General features: G+C 36.2%; 1 protein-coding gene across 2 annotated transcripts in view; it reads left to right on the forward strand.

The window, feature by feature from the left end:
• LOC145263646 (uncharacterized) overlaps positions 1 to 12,618 on the forward strand; it is an 84,847-nt gene that overhangs the window by 1,405 nt on the left and 70,824 nt on the right. The gene's annotated exons all lie outside the window — the stretch shown is intronic.

Genomic DNA, 12,618 nt, shown 5'->3' on the forward strand with positions numbered 1-12,618 from the left:
TATATAACAAATAAATGTTATCAAAGGCAAGATAAGTTACTTTTCTGCCAAACTGTATATATTTTTTGTGTTTTTATTCAATGTAACATATTTATTCAGCTCGAAAAACATACAGTGTTTACGATGTATTGGAAAATTCAAGATGGCGTCTCACACCCTCTTTAACACCGTAAGTTTGGAAAAAGGTGTTATAAATAAAAAAAAAACTATACAAAATACTATTAAAAACCCGCCGAATATATGTCAACCTATGTCACGGTAACATATATTGAGCGAGTTTTTAACAGTATTTTATCCGATTTTTTATTTATAACATCTTTTCCCAAATTTACCGTGTTAAAGAGAGAATCAGACGCCATCTTGAATGTTCCAATACATCGGTAAACACTGTATGGTTTTCGAGCTGAATAAACATGTTACATTGAATAAAAACACGAGAAATATATCCAGTTTGGTAGAAAAGTAACTTATCTTGCCTTAGATAACATTTATTTGTTATATATTTGTTTTTTGACAACTTTTTCGAATCTATGTGTACAGTAATACAAACCCAAATAACTCCCATGCAAATTCCGGCGTGGCCTTATATATTAAATCGACTCAAAACGAGCGGACGTAGTACAGAGCACCCCACGTGATGTTTCCGTCCAATGGGATTTCTCCAAGGACATTTTTCTAAACTTTTCTTCTTAAGCTCGCTGGGAGCCGGTCCAAATAGTATTTAAGCACACACAAACATCAAATCTCTCTCTCAACTGCTTTCTCATTCGGACGTTCCACGCGTGTTACTATCACTCTTCCATTTTCACCGCTCCGCGCGCTTCATACAATTTCACAGGCGAACATTACCTATTGCCTCTCTTACCATGTTTTAACATATGAACAGTTCAACAAAAAAAAAGACATTCTCCTTTTTTTTTTATACGAACACTTAAAAAGGACTTCTGAACTCATTATAAAGAGAATTATATTTTATTTGTTAATGGTTGGTTTCTGTAAATAAACCTCCGTTTATTTTTATTTTTATTTATTTGTGGAGGAAGTTAGTTCCTAAAAAGGCTTGACGACCCCCACAAGCGTTTATTCAGTAAAAGAAAAAAAACAAGTAGTGTCGAGTGTTACGTGAGAACGAGAAATAATGTCCAACATGATGGTATCCTATCTTAGGTGTCTTGATAATCGCTAAAAAATAGAAAATTAAAGGAAACACTGAGAGATTTAGTTGTAAAAAGAGTCCCAGTCCCTTCCTCCAAAAGAAAATTGTTTTTAAAAGAGACTATACCACCTCCATTTTTTTAAAAATATTTTTACTTATTTACTGTTGTTTTAAAAAAATTAAATTTCTAAGTGTTCGTTTTTTACCTAACTTTGTAAGTTTTTAGTGGCTCAACTTATTTTAAAGAGTTTATTTGGTTAAAAAAAAAGGGGGGGGGAGTAATTTCGAGTGTTACTTTTGAACAAAAAATGTGTGACATGAGAGGATTATATCTTAGGGGTCTCGATAATCGCTCAAAAATTAAAGAAAATACTGAAGCAGATATAGTTTTAAAACGAGCCCCCCCCCCTCCAAAAGAAAATACATTTGTATACTTTAGCTAATGTCTAAGATCACTACTCGGAAAAAATCAGCTACCGGAAGTGGATACGGTTGATTATGTAACAAAATCGAACAGAAGACACGAAAAACGAAACCATGTATTTATAAAAGAATTACTTTATTTTTTAACATTTCTTGTATTATTACGAAACAAACAAACAAACAAAAAAAGAAAACACTTTATCAAATAATAAAAGTTTCGGGTTTGTATTACTGTACACATAGATTCGAAAAAGTTGTCAAAAAACAAATATATAACAAATAAATGTTATCAAAGGCGAGATAAGTTACTTTTCTACCAAACTGGATATAATTTTCGTGTTTTTATTCAATTTAACATGTTTATTCAGCTCAAAAAACATGCAGTGTTTACCGATGTATTGGAAAATTCAAGATGGCGGCCGATTCTCTCGTTAACACGGTAAGTTCAGGAAAAGGTGTTATAAATAATAAACTAGACAAAATACTATTAAAAACCACCGAATATATGTCAAGTTATGTCACGGTAACATATATTGAGCGAATTTCTAACAGTATTTTGTCTAGTTTATTATTTATTACACCTTTTTCCAAACTTACCGTGTTAAAGAGAGAATCGGCCGCCATTTTGAATTTTCCAATACATCGGTAAACACTGCATGTTTTTCGAGCTGAATAAACATGTTAAATTGAATAAAAACACGAAAATTATATCCAGTTAGGTAGAAAAGTAACTTATCTTGCCTTTGATAACATTTATTTGTTATATATTTGTTTTTTGACAACTTTTTCGAATCTATGTGTACAGTAAAACGAACCCAAAGTTTCTTTTTACTTACCTTAAGCTTGTATCCTAATCTCTGTACATGTTCATAATACTACGATGCCATGTGTTGAATTAAACCTCAATATAATCCAAATCTTCACCATCATAGGCTGTCATCAATTGATGGCGAAACATTAAAAAAGTTTGTGCACCATGATGCTCTCTCGCTTATTATTATTATTTTTTTATTTTATTTTTTTTTTTTTTACACAGTGATCACCACTTATCAAGGCCCGGAAGCCACTCAGGGATAAGGGTTATTGCAAGTACATTACGTTAGTGAGGAGATTTACTGAAATGTTTACTTAAGGGGGCGGTTCATTATGAATTTGTTAACATTGGACTTAAAGACATCCAAGTTGTAGTCCGGAGGGAAGCAGGCAGACGGAACAGAGTTCCACAGGCGTGCAGTTCTAAGAAAGAAGCTTTATTATGGTCGGAAATTCTAATCCTAAGAGCTTGGTCTTAATTATAATATTACTTGATTTTAGGGAACTTCAGGTGAACTTTTCCAGCAGGTTTGCCAAATCAAAATACATGTCAGAGTGCCAAGTGTTGGTGTTTAATAACTGCAGATGTGTGTTGAAGGCAACTGGACTGGTGTATCTATCACTATTCTCCCTGTTAGACAGGGTCAAAAGTCTAAAATTTAGTTGATCCTGTACTGTCGGCCAAATTCCAACCTCTATCCCATCACGGAAATGCTGCATCCCTCTGCCTGTTTTACAAGTACTCTAATGGAATGTGCTCTAATGAACTTATAATACTTGTGACTCTTTGATGTATATACCTGCAGCTAACCTTACAAGTAGCAAAATCCCACCTCTTCACTGAGGTCCATAGATGCTGAAAAGCCTTCTACTCTGTTTTTTTGTTTCTCCTCTGACTGCTAGACTTTGGCATTCTCCCTTGCTGCTGTTTCCTGCTTCCCTGACTGTACTAACTTGCAGAAATTTAAATGTAATGTGAACAGATATCTCGTTGCTCAACTCCCCACACTCCCCTGTTAAACATGATCCCAAATAGTAGCCCTTACATTGCAATTGGCAATATGCCTGTTTGGGGTGAAAAAGAAAACAAAAATCAGAGTTAATGCACCAATTATTAGTCTCTCCCTGTTAAACATGGCCCAAGGTTCATAAGAGTAGTAGTTGATGGGCAAAAATCAGAAGCTCACAGTATTAATGCTGGAGTCCCTCAGGGGTCCATCCTGGGCCCAACTCTTTTCCTGATTTACATTAATGATCTTCCAAATCACATCCTTACATCATTCGTAGACATTTTACCTGACGACACTACCATCTATGGTAGCACCTCTAAAACAGTAAACGACCAAGTTCTATCCGATTCTCAGTCCTCTGATCTTGATCACATTATACAATGGGGAAAGGAGTGGCTGGTTACTTTTAATGCATCTAAAAGCAAGCTTCTATCTTTACATCATCAACGTTCTGATCCCCATCTGGCATCAATTAAAATGAATGGCTCTCGTCTTGGGGGAGGCCTCAAGTTTTGACAGGCTTCTGGGCTTGACCTTTACTCCTGATCTTAAATGGAACACGTACATCAAATCTGTTGCCAAGGCCACGGGAAAATGGTCGGATCCTTCTATCGATTCAGTAGATATCTCACTGCTGATGCAATTCTCTATCTATATAAGAGCCAGATACGTCCAAGGATGGAATACTGTTGCCACATATGGGCAGGAGCTGCTAGAAAAGACTTGTCCTGCCTTGATAGGGTTCAAAGTAGACTACGTGTTTTGGTGGGAGATGTCCTTTTCTCTTCGCTGCAACCTCTATTACACAGAAGAGATGTTGCGAGTTTGTCTCTGCTTTATCGTTATTTTCATGGAAAGTGTTTGACTGAGCTTCAATCTATGGTCCCCCCTTGCCAAACTTTCACAAAAAACACTCGTCTAGCTGAAAACACTATCAATAATTCCCCCCACGCTTTACCTGTGCCTAAACCTAAACATAGATTCCATGATCAAAGCTTCTTTCTTAGAACTGCATGCCTGTGGAATTGTCTTCCGTTTTCCTGCTTTCCAGCCGTCTATGATATGGTTGTCTTCAAGTCCAATGTGAACAAGTTTCTGATGAGCCGTTCCACTTAAGTTAACAAATTTACCGAACTTCCATTACTATCGATTACTATATTGTCCTTTTGACTACTGTACACTTTAACCCTTATCCTTGAGTGGCCTCTTGGCCTTGATAAGTGGTGACGCCTATGTAAAAAAAAAAAAAAAAATTTATTTAGAAAAATTAATTTAGTTTTAACACTTTTTGTGTTCACGAAACAACAAAAGACACTTGTATGTATGCGGATGGCAGCCATCTTTTCTTGGTGCATTTCACTAAACCGTCATCAGGTGGCGTTTCTCAGTTAAAAACCATTCAAATTATTAATTTGTTGTTAACCCTTCAAAGTTGCTTTAATTAAAAAAAAAAAAAAATGTTTCATTTAAATTATTTATTTGTTCGAAAAAAAAACAAACTATTTTACTTAATAAAAATCCAAAGTTGTTTTTATTACAAAATTGTTTTATTAAAATTATATTTTTTTCACGCAGACTTTTAAATAAATGTTTTTACAATTATATACCGATACATTTTTATACAATAAACGTTTTGGTTTTCAAATATTTTTCTGTTCCGAAAAAAAACTTGTTTGTTATTTATTTTCCGCGTTATTTGACCAAGAAGAAATTGAAGTTATCGCCTCCTACCATAAGCCGCCGTTTGCACATTGCACAAGTGCCCCTGAAATGACTTTTAAACGATACCCTCCCCTACCTATGTTAATGTTGCAGAGGATTTAACAACCAGTTATAAAAACCAGTTGACCGTACAATTAAAAAGAAAAAACAGCAAAGCAATAGGAAAGAATGATAAAAAGGCTGGAGTCGATTCAAAGACGACGAATCACCTTTTATTTACAAAAACTGCTCCAGAATATATCTCACTGCTGATGCAATTCTCTATCTATATGAAATCCAAGTACGTCCAAGGATGGAGTACTGCTGCCACATCTGGCAGGAGCTGCTAAAAACAGCCTATCTTGCTTTGACAGAGTACAAAATAGACTTTGTTGTTTAGTGGGGGATGCTCCCTGGAATCTCTCTCCCACAGAAGAGATGTTGCGAGCTTGTCGCTGTTTTATCATTATTTCCATGGCAAGTGCTCGTCTGAGCTCAAATCTCTGCCCCCCCCCTCGCCAATCTTTCACAAAAAACACCCGTCTAGCTGAAACCGCTGTCAGTAATTTTCTCCACTCTTTATCTGTGCCTAAATCAAAACGTAGATTCCATGAACAAAGCTTTTTTCTTAGAAGTGCACGCCTGTGGAACTCTCTTCCGTTTGCCTGTTTCCCACCTGACTGCAACTTGGATGTCTTCAAGTCCAACATAAACAAATTCCTGATAAACCGCTCCCTTAAGTAAGACACTTTATCAAATCTCCATTACTAACGATTACTACGATATTATCCCATTGATTACTGTACACGCAATAACCCTTATCCCCGAATGGCTTCCTGGACTTGATAAGTGGTTACTACCATGTAAAAAAAAAAATAGAAGGAAAAAAAAAAGTAATTGCTAAGGATGCAGTTAGGAGATTCGGAGTTCGTATCCCGTCGCTGTTACCATCTGACGAAGGCCAGAGAAGTAGTTGACGGAAATGTTGTGAAACAACAGCTAAGAAAGATAACGAGAATAGTCTGCTTGGATTAGATCTGCTATCTACTCCCCAGAATGTAACAAGCTGCTTCTGTTGCCTACAGAATGTTTTCAAGATGTTTTTGCAGTTTAATTTTAATTATTCACTGTTTTATGGCATATCAATCCTTTTGGAATTATTCTAATACTGAATACAGTCATTTTGATAAATGTTTTTATGCCTTTTTTTCTTTCTTTTTTTTTTTTTACACACCTTCACCCCAAACATCTGAAAGTAAGGGGCTACTAATTGGGACGATGCCTAAGAAAGATTAACAAGATGTTGATTTACATTACATTTGAACTTCTGTTTATCAGTACAGTCAGGGAAGCAGGTAGCAGAAAGGGAATTCCAAAGTCTATAACTTGTATATTTAAATATTTGTAGGGGGTGCTCAGTTTCCAATGCAACATTTTAGTAATTCGATCACCCATTTTAGAACCACTGGATGTTTTAAAGCAAAATTTCTCGAATTTAGCCTTTTTTTCTTTTAAAAGCAGTTTGGCCTTTTTATAAAGTTTCACTTGAAATTTGACCAGTTCCAATTATTTTATGTACATATTTATGGTTACCTTCAAGTTTTGCCACCTGACATTTACAAAAGTTTTGTGGAAACAAATTTTTTTCTTTTTTTTTATTTCGAATTTTTAAAAATGTAATGACTCCTTTATAATCACTGATGTTTGCTCAGAGATTTACCAGTGGTCTCTGTTCACATTGTGTTCTGCAGTCCTGAACGTGCTGCCTCAAAATTGTGGGATTGAACATGTATCACTGTCACATTTTCCCAGTTCTGTATTGTCTATCATGATATGCCTCTGTCTATTGCTAATGGTTTTATGACAATAGCTTAATTAAGGAAGAAAAAAAAAATTTCAATAGGAATACTCCTGACCAACATGATTAGCAGCAAATAAACTTCATACCTTTTTTTTTCCATGGACTTCTTGCCTTTGAAAGGAACCGACTAATCACATGAAACCACGTTCGACTCGCGCAGAATAGTCTATTTTTTAAACTACAGGGTGGAACAATAAATTTATTTTATGTTAAAACTTTTATTGAAAAAAATCAATTCAGGTAACTTGATAATGTAATAGAGCTGACATCTATTCAATGTAGCCGCCTTCAGGCTCACTCACTGCCTCAATACAGGTCCAGAATTGGCAGGAGCTCAGTAAATACTCGGCAGATGGTGCAATCAGGCTGGTTTTGGTGTTGTGGGAAGTCATGTTTGTGATGTTCTCGACGTATGACCAAACAAAGTAGTCCAACGGGTTCAGGTTGGTAAAAGAGGTGGGGGTCAGTGAGAGAAGGGTTCTTAACAGTATATAGGGCCCAAACAATGCTGGGCTGAATGGCAGCTAGTAATTAAAAAGACACTATATATATATATATATATATATATATATATATGAGCAAACAGTTAATAAAATATGTTAAAAAACACTTTGAAATGAGTTAAAAACATATTTAATCTGAAAAGGAAACACTAGATAAAAGGATAGTCCTTAATCCGCAGAGTTTCAAAGAAATACACTCCTTCTCATCAGAGGGTAGGAATTAGCAAAATGCGGGATCGGATTTTGCATGCAGAAGTATGTGATGAAATAACAAGTAAGTCAAAGATCTTACTTGAAAACAAAATAAAATAAAATATATATATATACATATATATATATACATACATATATATATACATATATATATATATACATACATATATACATACATATATATATACATACATATACATACATATATATATACATACATATATATATACATATATATATATACATACATATATATATATACATATACATATATATACATATATATATATATATATATATATATATATATATATATATAATGTGTATCTGTGAGTACATTCCTTATAGACTTCACAATAGTTGGGTGGATTTTTATGAAATTTCAGAAGAAGGTACTTTATGTGTCTGGCAGTGTTCTTAGATAGGTATTGTATTGGAATGTCAAAATGAGAACAGTAATCCAAATAACCAATCCTCATCTTAAAAATTCAGAAACGTAGTAAAATGGTAGCCTTCAAATCAATGTAAAGAAGTTCCTGTCAAGCCGTCCCCATAAATAATCAAATTCTACACCATTACTGATTACTACCTACATTAATTAATCCTTATCCTTGAGCGGCCTTTGGGTCTTTATAAGAGCTGATTCCCAAGTAAAAAATAAATCCAAATAATATAAGCAAAGAATGAATTAAAAATGTATTAATTAACCTAGCAGGGTACCCAACGTTGCCCGGGTGTTTGCAGGTGTAAAAGAAGATTTTTAAAAAAAGTGACGAACCCGAAGGCAGAAAAGAAAGTGAAAGAAACCGTGAGATCTTACCGGTACGCTACAAAGCAGGAAGTGAAAAGCATTTAAATCTAGTCATGTCGATCAAAAAGTTGACTTGCAGAAACGAACGTTGGTTGGAGTTCAACTTTCCGCTGTTTCTTCCGCACGATGTTGGGGAGAATCAGCTCCACACAGAAAGGGAGTGTCTAAATGAATACCAGGAACAAAAGGCTGGGGAGCTGCCTTTGCTTTCGATTCAGTTTCGCTTTTGTACAAAAAAGCCGAACAAACACGCACGAGGGAGGAATTGCGTGAATTTTATAAAAGTCGATCAAAATAAATCTAGAGATGACGTCCCTTCACAAATCGTAGATATTATGATCAAGGGAGTATATAACAAGTTCGAAAACGTAGCCCCCCCCCCTCCTCTCCCGAGAACGCCAGCGAAAAAAGCCTTTTCTGGACATACAAAAATTCACGCACCCATTTAATCTTTTATATATAGAGACTGGTGGGTTTGCCCAGCGTTGCCTGAGGTGTTTGGAGGTGTAAAAGAAGAAAAAAAAGTATTAGTAGGCAGGTTCGAACCTGTGACACGAAGGCAGAAAAGGTGAGATTTTACCGCTGTACTATGACAACAGAGGAAGTGAAAAGCGTTTAAATTTAGCAACGTCAATCAAAAGCTGTTGACTCTCTTTCTTAGAACTGCACGCCTGTGGAACTGTTCCGTCTGCCTGCTTCCCACCTGACTACAACTTGGATGTCTTCAAGTCCAACGTTAACAAATTTCTAATGAACCGCTCCCTTAAGTAAACACTTCATCAAATCTCCACACTAACGTACTGTACTTGCAATAACCCTTATCCCTGAGTGGCTTCCGGGCCTTGATAAGTGGTGAAAAAAAAACCCACTCCAGAACAAACCAGTTAAGGTTTTATTTAGAAATCTGGAAAAAGAAGAAACTAAAACAGTGGCACGTAACCTTCAAGAAATTACAGGTCCAACTATGGGTTAAATAGAATCCGACTTGAAAACAACAAATATATTCTATTAAAAATTTTTTCTTCAAAATCTTTAGATTCGGCATTAAATAACCCGAAAAGGGTTGATATGCCGTAAAACAAAAACAACCAACCAACCACTGATAATTAGGTCAGGAGTCGGCAAAGAGATGAACGTGCCTGGGGCCAGTTAAGTTTTATTTTCTTCACCACAAGGTCGTTTGCAGCCCTCAGGTGTCCAAATGAATAGCAATTGTCTAATAATTGCTTTCTGGACATCCCTGGCACGAAGGTGGAAAACTGCCCCCGCTTTAGTTAGTTTCGCTTTTTATACAAAAAACACAAACATGAACACATGAAAAGGCGATTTTATAAAATAAAAGTCACTCAAATAAAAGAGACGACCTCCTTTCGTAAATTGTTGATATTATAATCTAGGGAGTATATAAAAGTTGTAAGATGTGGTACACCCCCCCCCTGAAAGCCTTTGCTGGACATACAAAAAAAACACACACACACACAATTTTGCTTTTATATTATAGACCAGCGGGAGTGCTTGACGTTGCCCGGGTGTTTATAGGTGAAAAAAAAAAGATTTAGTAGGGAGGTAGGCTCAAACCCGAAGTCTTGAGGCGAAGTCACGCCCAAATTAACGATACACGCCGAGTCATTTCATAAATCTTAGATATTAACATCTCGGAGGCATTTTGCCAGACATACACAAAAAATGCACACACTAATATACATTTTGGTAGATAAAAAAGGAAAAATAAGTTTTGATAAGAAGGTACAAATATTAAAAATACAAAGAAAAAAAAAAACCAAGCAGCGAAAAATGTTTTGGGAGAGAGGTAGGCCCAAACCCGATGGGGAGGTGTACCCGTAGGTGTGTTGGGGGGGGGGTGTAGATCAAAACAAAAGGCTCGAATTAAAAAAACAAAAACAAAAAAAAACAGTGTAAAAAGTTTTGTGAGGGACGTAGGGTCGAACCTGATGGGGCAGGTGGGATACCCGTGTTTGTGTTCGGGGGTAGATCAAAAAAGAAGGCTCGAATTAAAAAAAGAACAAAAACAGAAAAACGAAAAAGAAGTTTAGGGAGAGAGGTAGGCTTGAACCTGAAGCCTTGAGGTTAATAGTCTGATGACATACCATGAGGCTAGGAAGCCAGGGACTTTTGATTAATTGAAAATAAGCGTTTAAAAAATTAAGGTGGTTTTTCTAGGTCAAAAGCAGCAGCAGCAAATGAATTCACATTTGAATTTTGTTGTAATTATAAAATAAATGTGGCCGAAATAAAATATATTTACGACCACATTTCGTAAGTGTTAGATATTATCATCTCGGTAGCATATAAAAAGTTATAAGAATGAGCGAGCAAGCCGAGAAGCACCCCGAAAAAAGCCTTTGGCAGTTGACCTTTACTCCTGATCTTAAATGGAACACATACATCAAATCTGTTGCCAAGGCCGCTGAAAAAATGGTTGGATCTTTCTATCGATCCGATAAATATCTCACTGCTGATGCAATTCTCTATCTATATAAGAGCCAGGTACGTCCAAGGATGGAATATTGTTGCCACATCTGGGCAGGAGCTGCTAGAAAGGACTTGTCCTGCCTTGATAGAGTTCAAAGTAGACTTCGTAGCCTCGTAGGAGATGTCCTTTTCTCTTCCTTGCAACCTCTATCTCACAGAAGAGATGTTGCGAGTTTGTCTCTGATGTATCGTTATTTTCATGGAAGATGTTCAACTGAGCTTCAATCTATGGTCCCCCCTCGCCAAACTTTCACAAGAAACACTCGTCCAGCTGTACACACTATCAATAATTCCCCCCACTCTTTATTTGTGCCTAAACCTAAACGTAGATTCCATGAACAAAGCTTCTTTCTTAGAACTGCTTGCCTGTGGAATTATCTTCCGTTTTCCTGCTTTCCGGCTGACTACAATATGGTTGTGTTCAAGTCTAACGTAAATAAGTTCTTGATGAGCCGTTCTATATAAGTTATCAAATTTACCAAATTTTCATTACTAATGATTACTATATTGTCCAATGTCTACTGTACACTCTTTAACCCTTATCCTTGAGTGGCCTCTTGGCCTTGATAAGTGGTGATGCTTATGTAAAAAAAAAAAAAAACACACACTCACACAAGCACACACACATTTTGGCTTTCCATATAGACTGCCCGGGTGTTTGAAGGTGTAAAAGAAAAAAAAAAAGTTTTGTTAGGTAGTTAGTCTCGAACCCGAACCCTTGAGACTTCCCTCCATACTACGATGGCAAAGAAGTGAGAATGTGTGAAAAAAAATGATTAAAAAGTGATGTGACAAAAGGTGCTTGTTTAATAAGGTCAAACATGACGCCACAGGGAATGAAACACACTTAACGTTTCCGCACTGAATTTTAACTGCGGGATAGTCATTTTTATTTTTTTTTTTTTTAAACCAACTTTGTCTTGTTTTGTTTCCCCAACGTGTTCGGGAAAACCAGCTCTCCCTTTATTAGGGGAGTGTATTCAAATGAAAGCAATTGTCTGATATGACGGTGACGACATTGACCAAGGCGGGAACTGCTGATGCGATTTCACAGTTTTGCTTTTTATACTGAAAAGTGAAACAGATGCAGCGATCGAAAAAAATCTTGAAAAAGTGTGTAAAAGTCGGGCAAATTAAAGATAGACGTGACCCCTTTTCTTAACTCATAGAAATTATGATTTAGACAGTATATAAAAAGTTTTAAGAAGGAGTAAGCCGGCCGAGCGCCTCTCTGAAAAAAGCCTTTTGCGGACATACACAAAAAGTGCACACACACATACACACATACATTTTCGCTTTTATATATAGACTAGCGAGGGGTACATGGCGTTGCCCGGGTTTTTGGAGGTGTATCTGGAAACTCCAGGGGTGGCGGGTTAAAAAAAATGTTTTGGTAGATAAGTATGAGGATCGAACCCGAACCGTTGAGGCAAAGTTGTAAATTGAAGTGTGAAAAAAAAAAAAAAGTGCGACGCTAACGATTGCCCCACCATGAGATGCTAACGGAAGCATGTTTGAATTTATTTAATTACTTGAATTTGGCAGGTGCTCATTTTAATGAGTTAATGAGGTCAAGTTTGACTGCGGGATAGTATTTCATTTACTGCTGAACGTTTTTTTTGTTTTTTTTTTCC

This window comes from Euprymna scolopes, chromosome 39 (genome assembly GCF_053919585.1).
Source record: "Euprymna scolopes isolate OS-2025 chromosome 39, ASM5391958v1, whole genome shotgun sequence".
In the NCBI taxonomy this organism is placed as follows: domain Eukaryota; kingdom Metazoa; phylum Mollusca; class Cephalopoda; order Sepiida; family Sepiolidae; genus Euprymna; species Euprymna scolopes.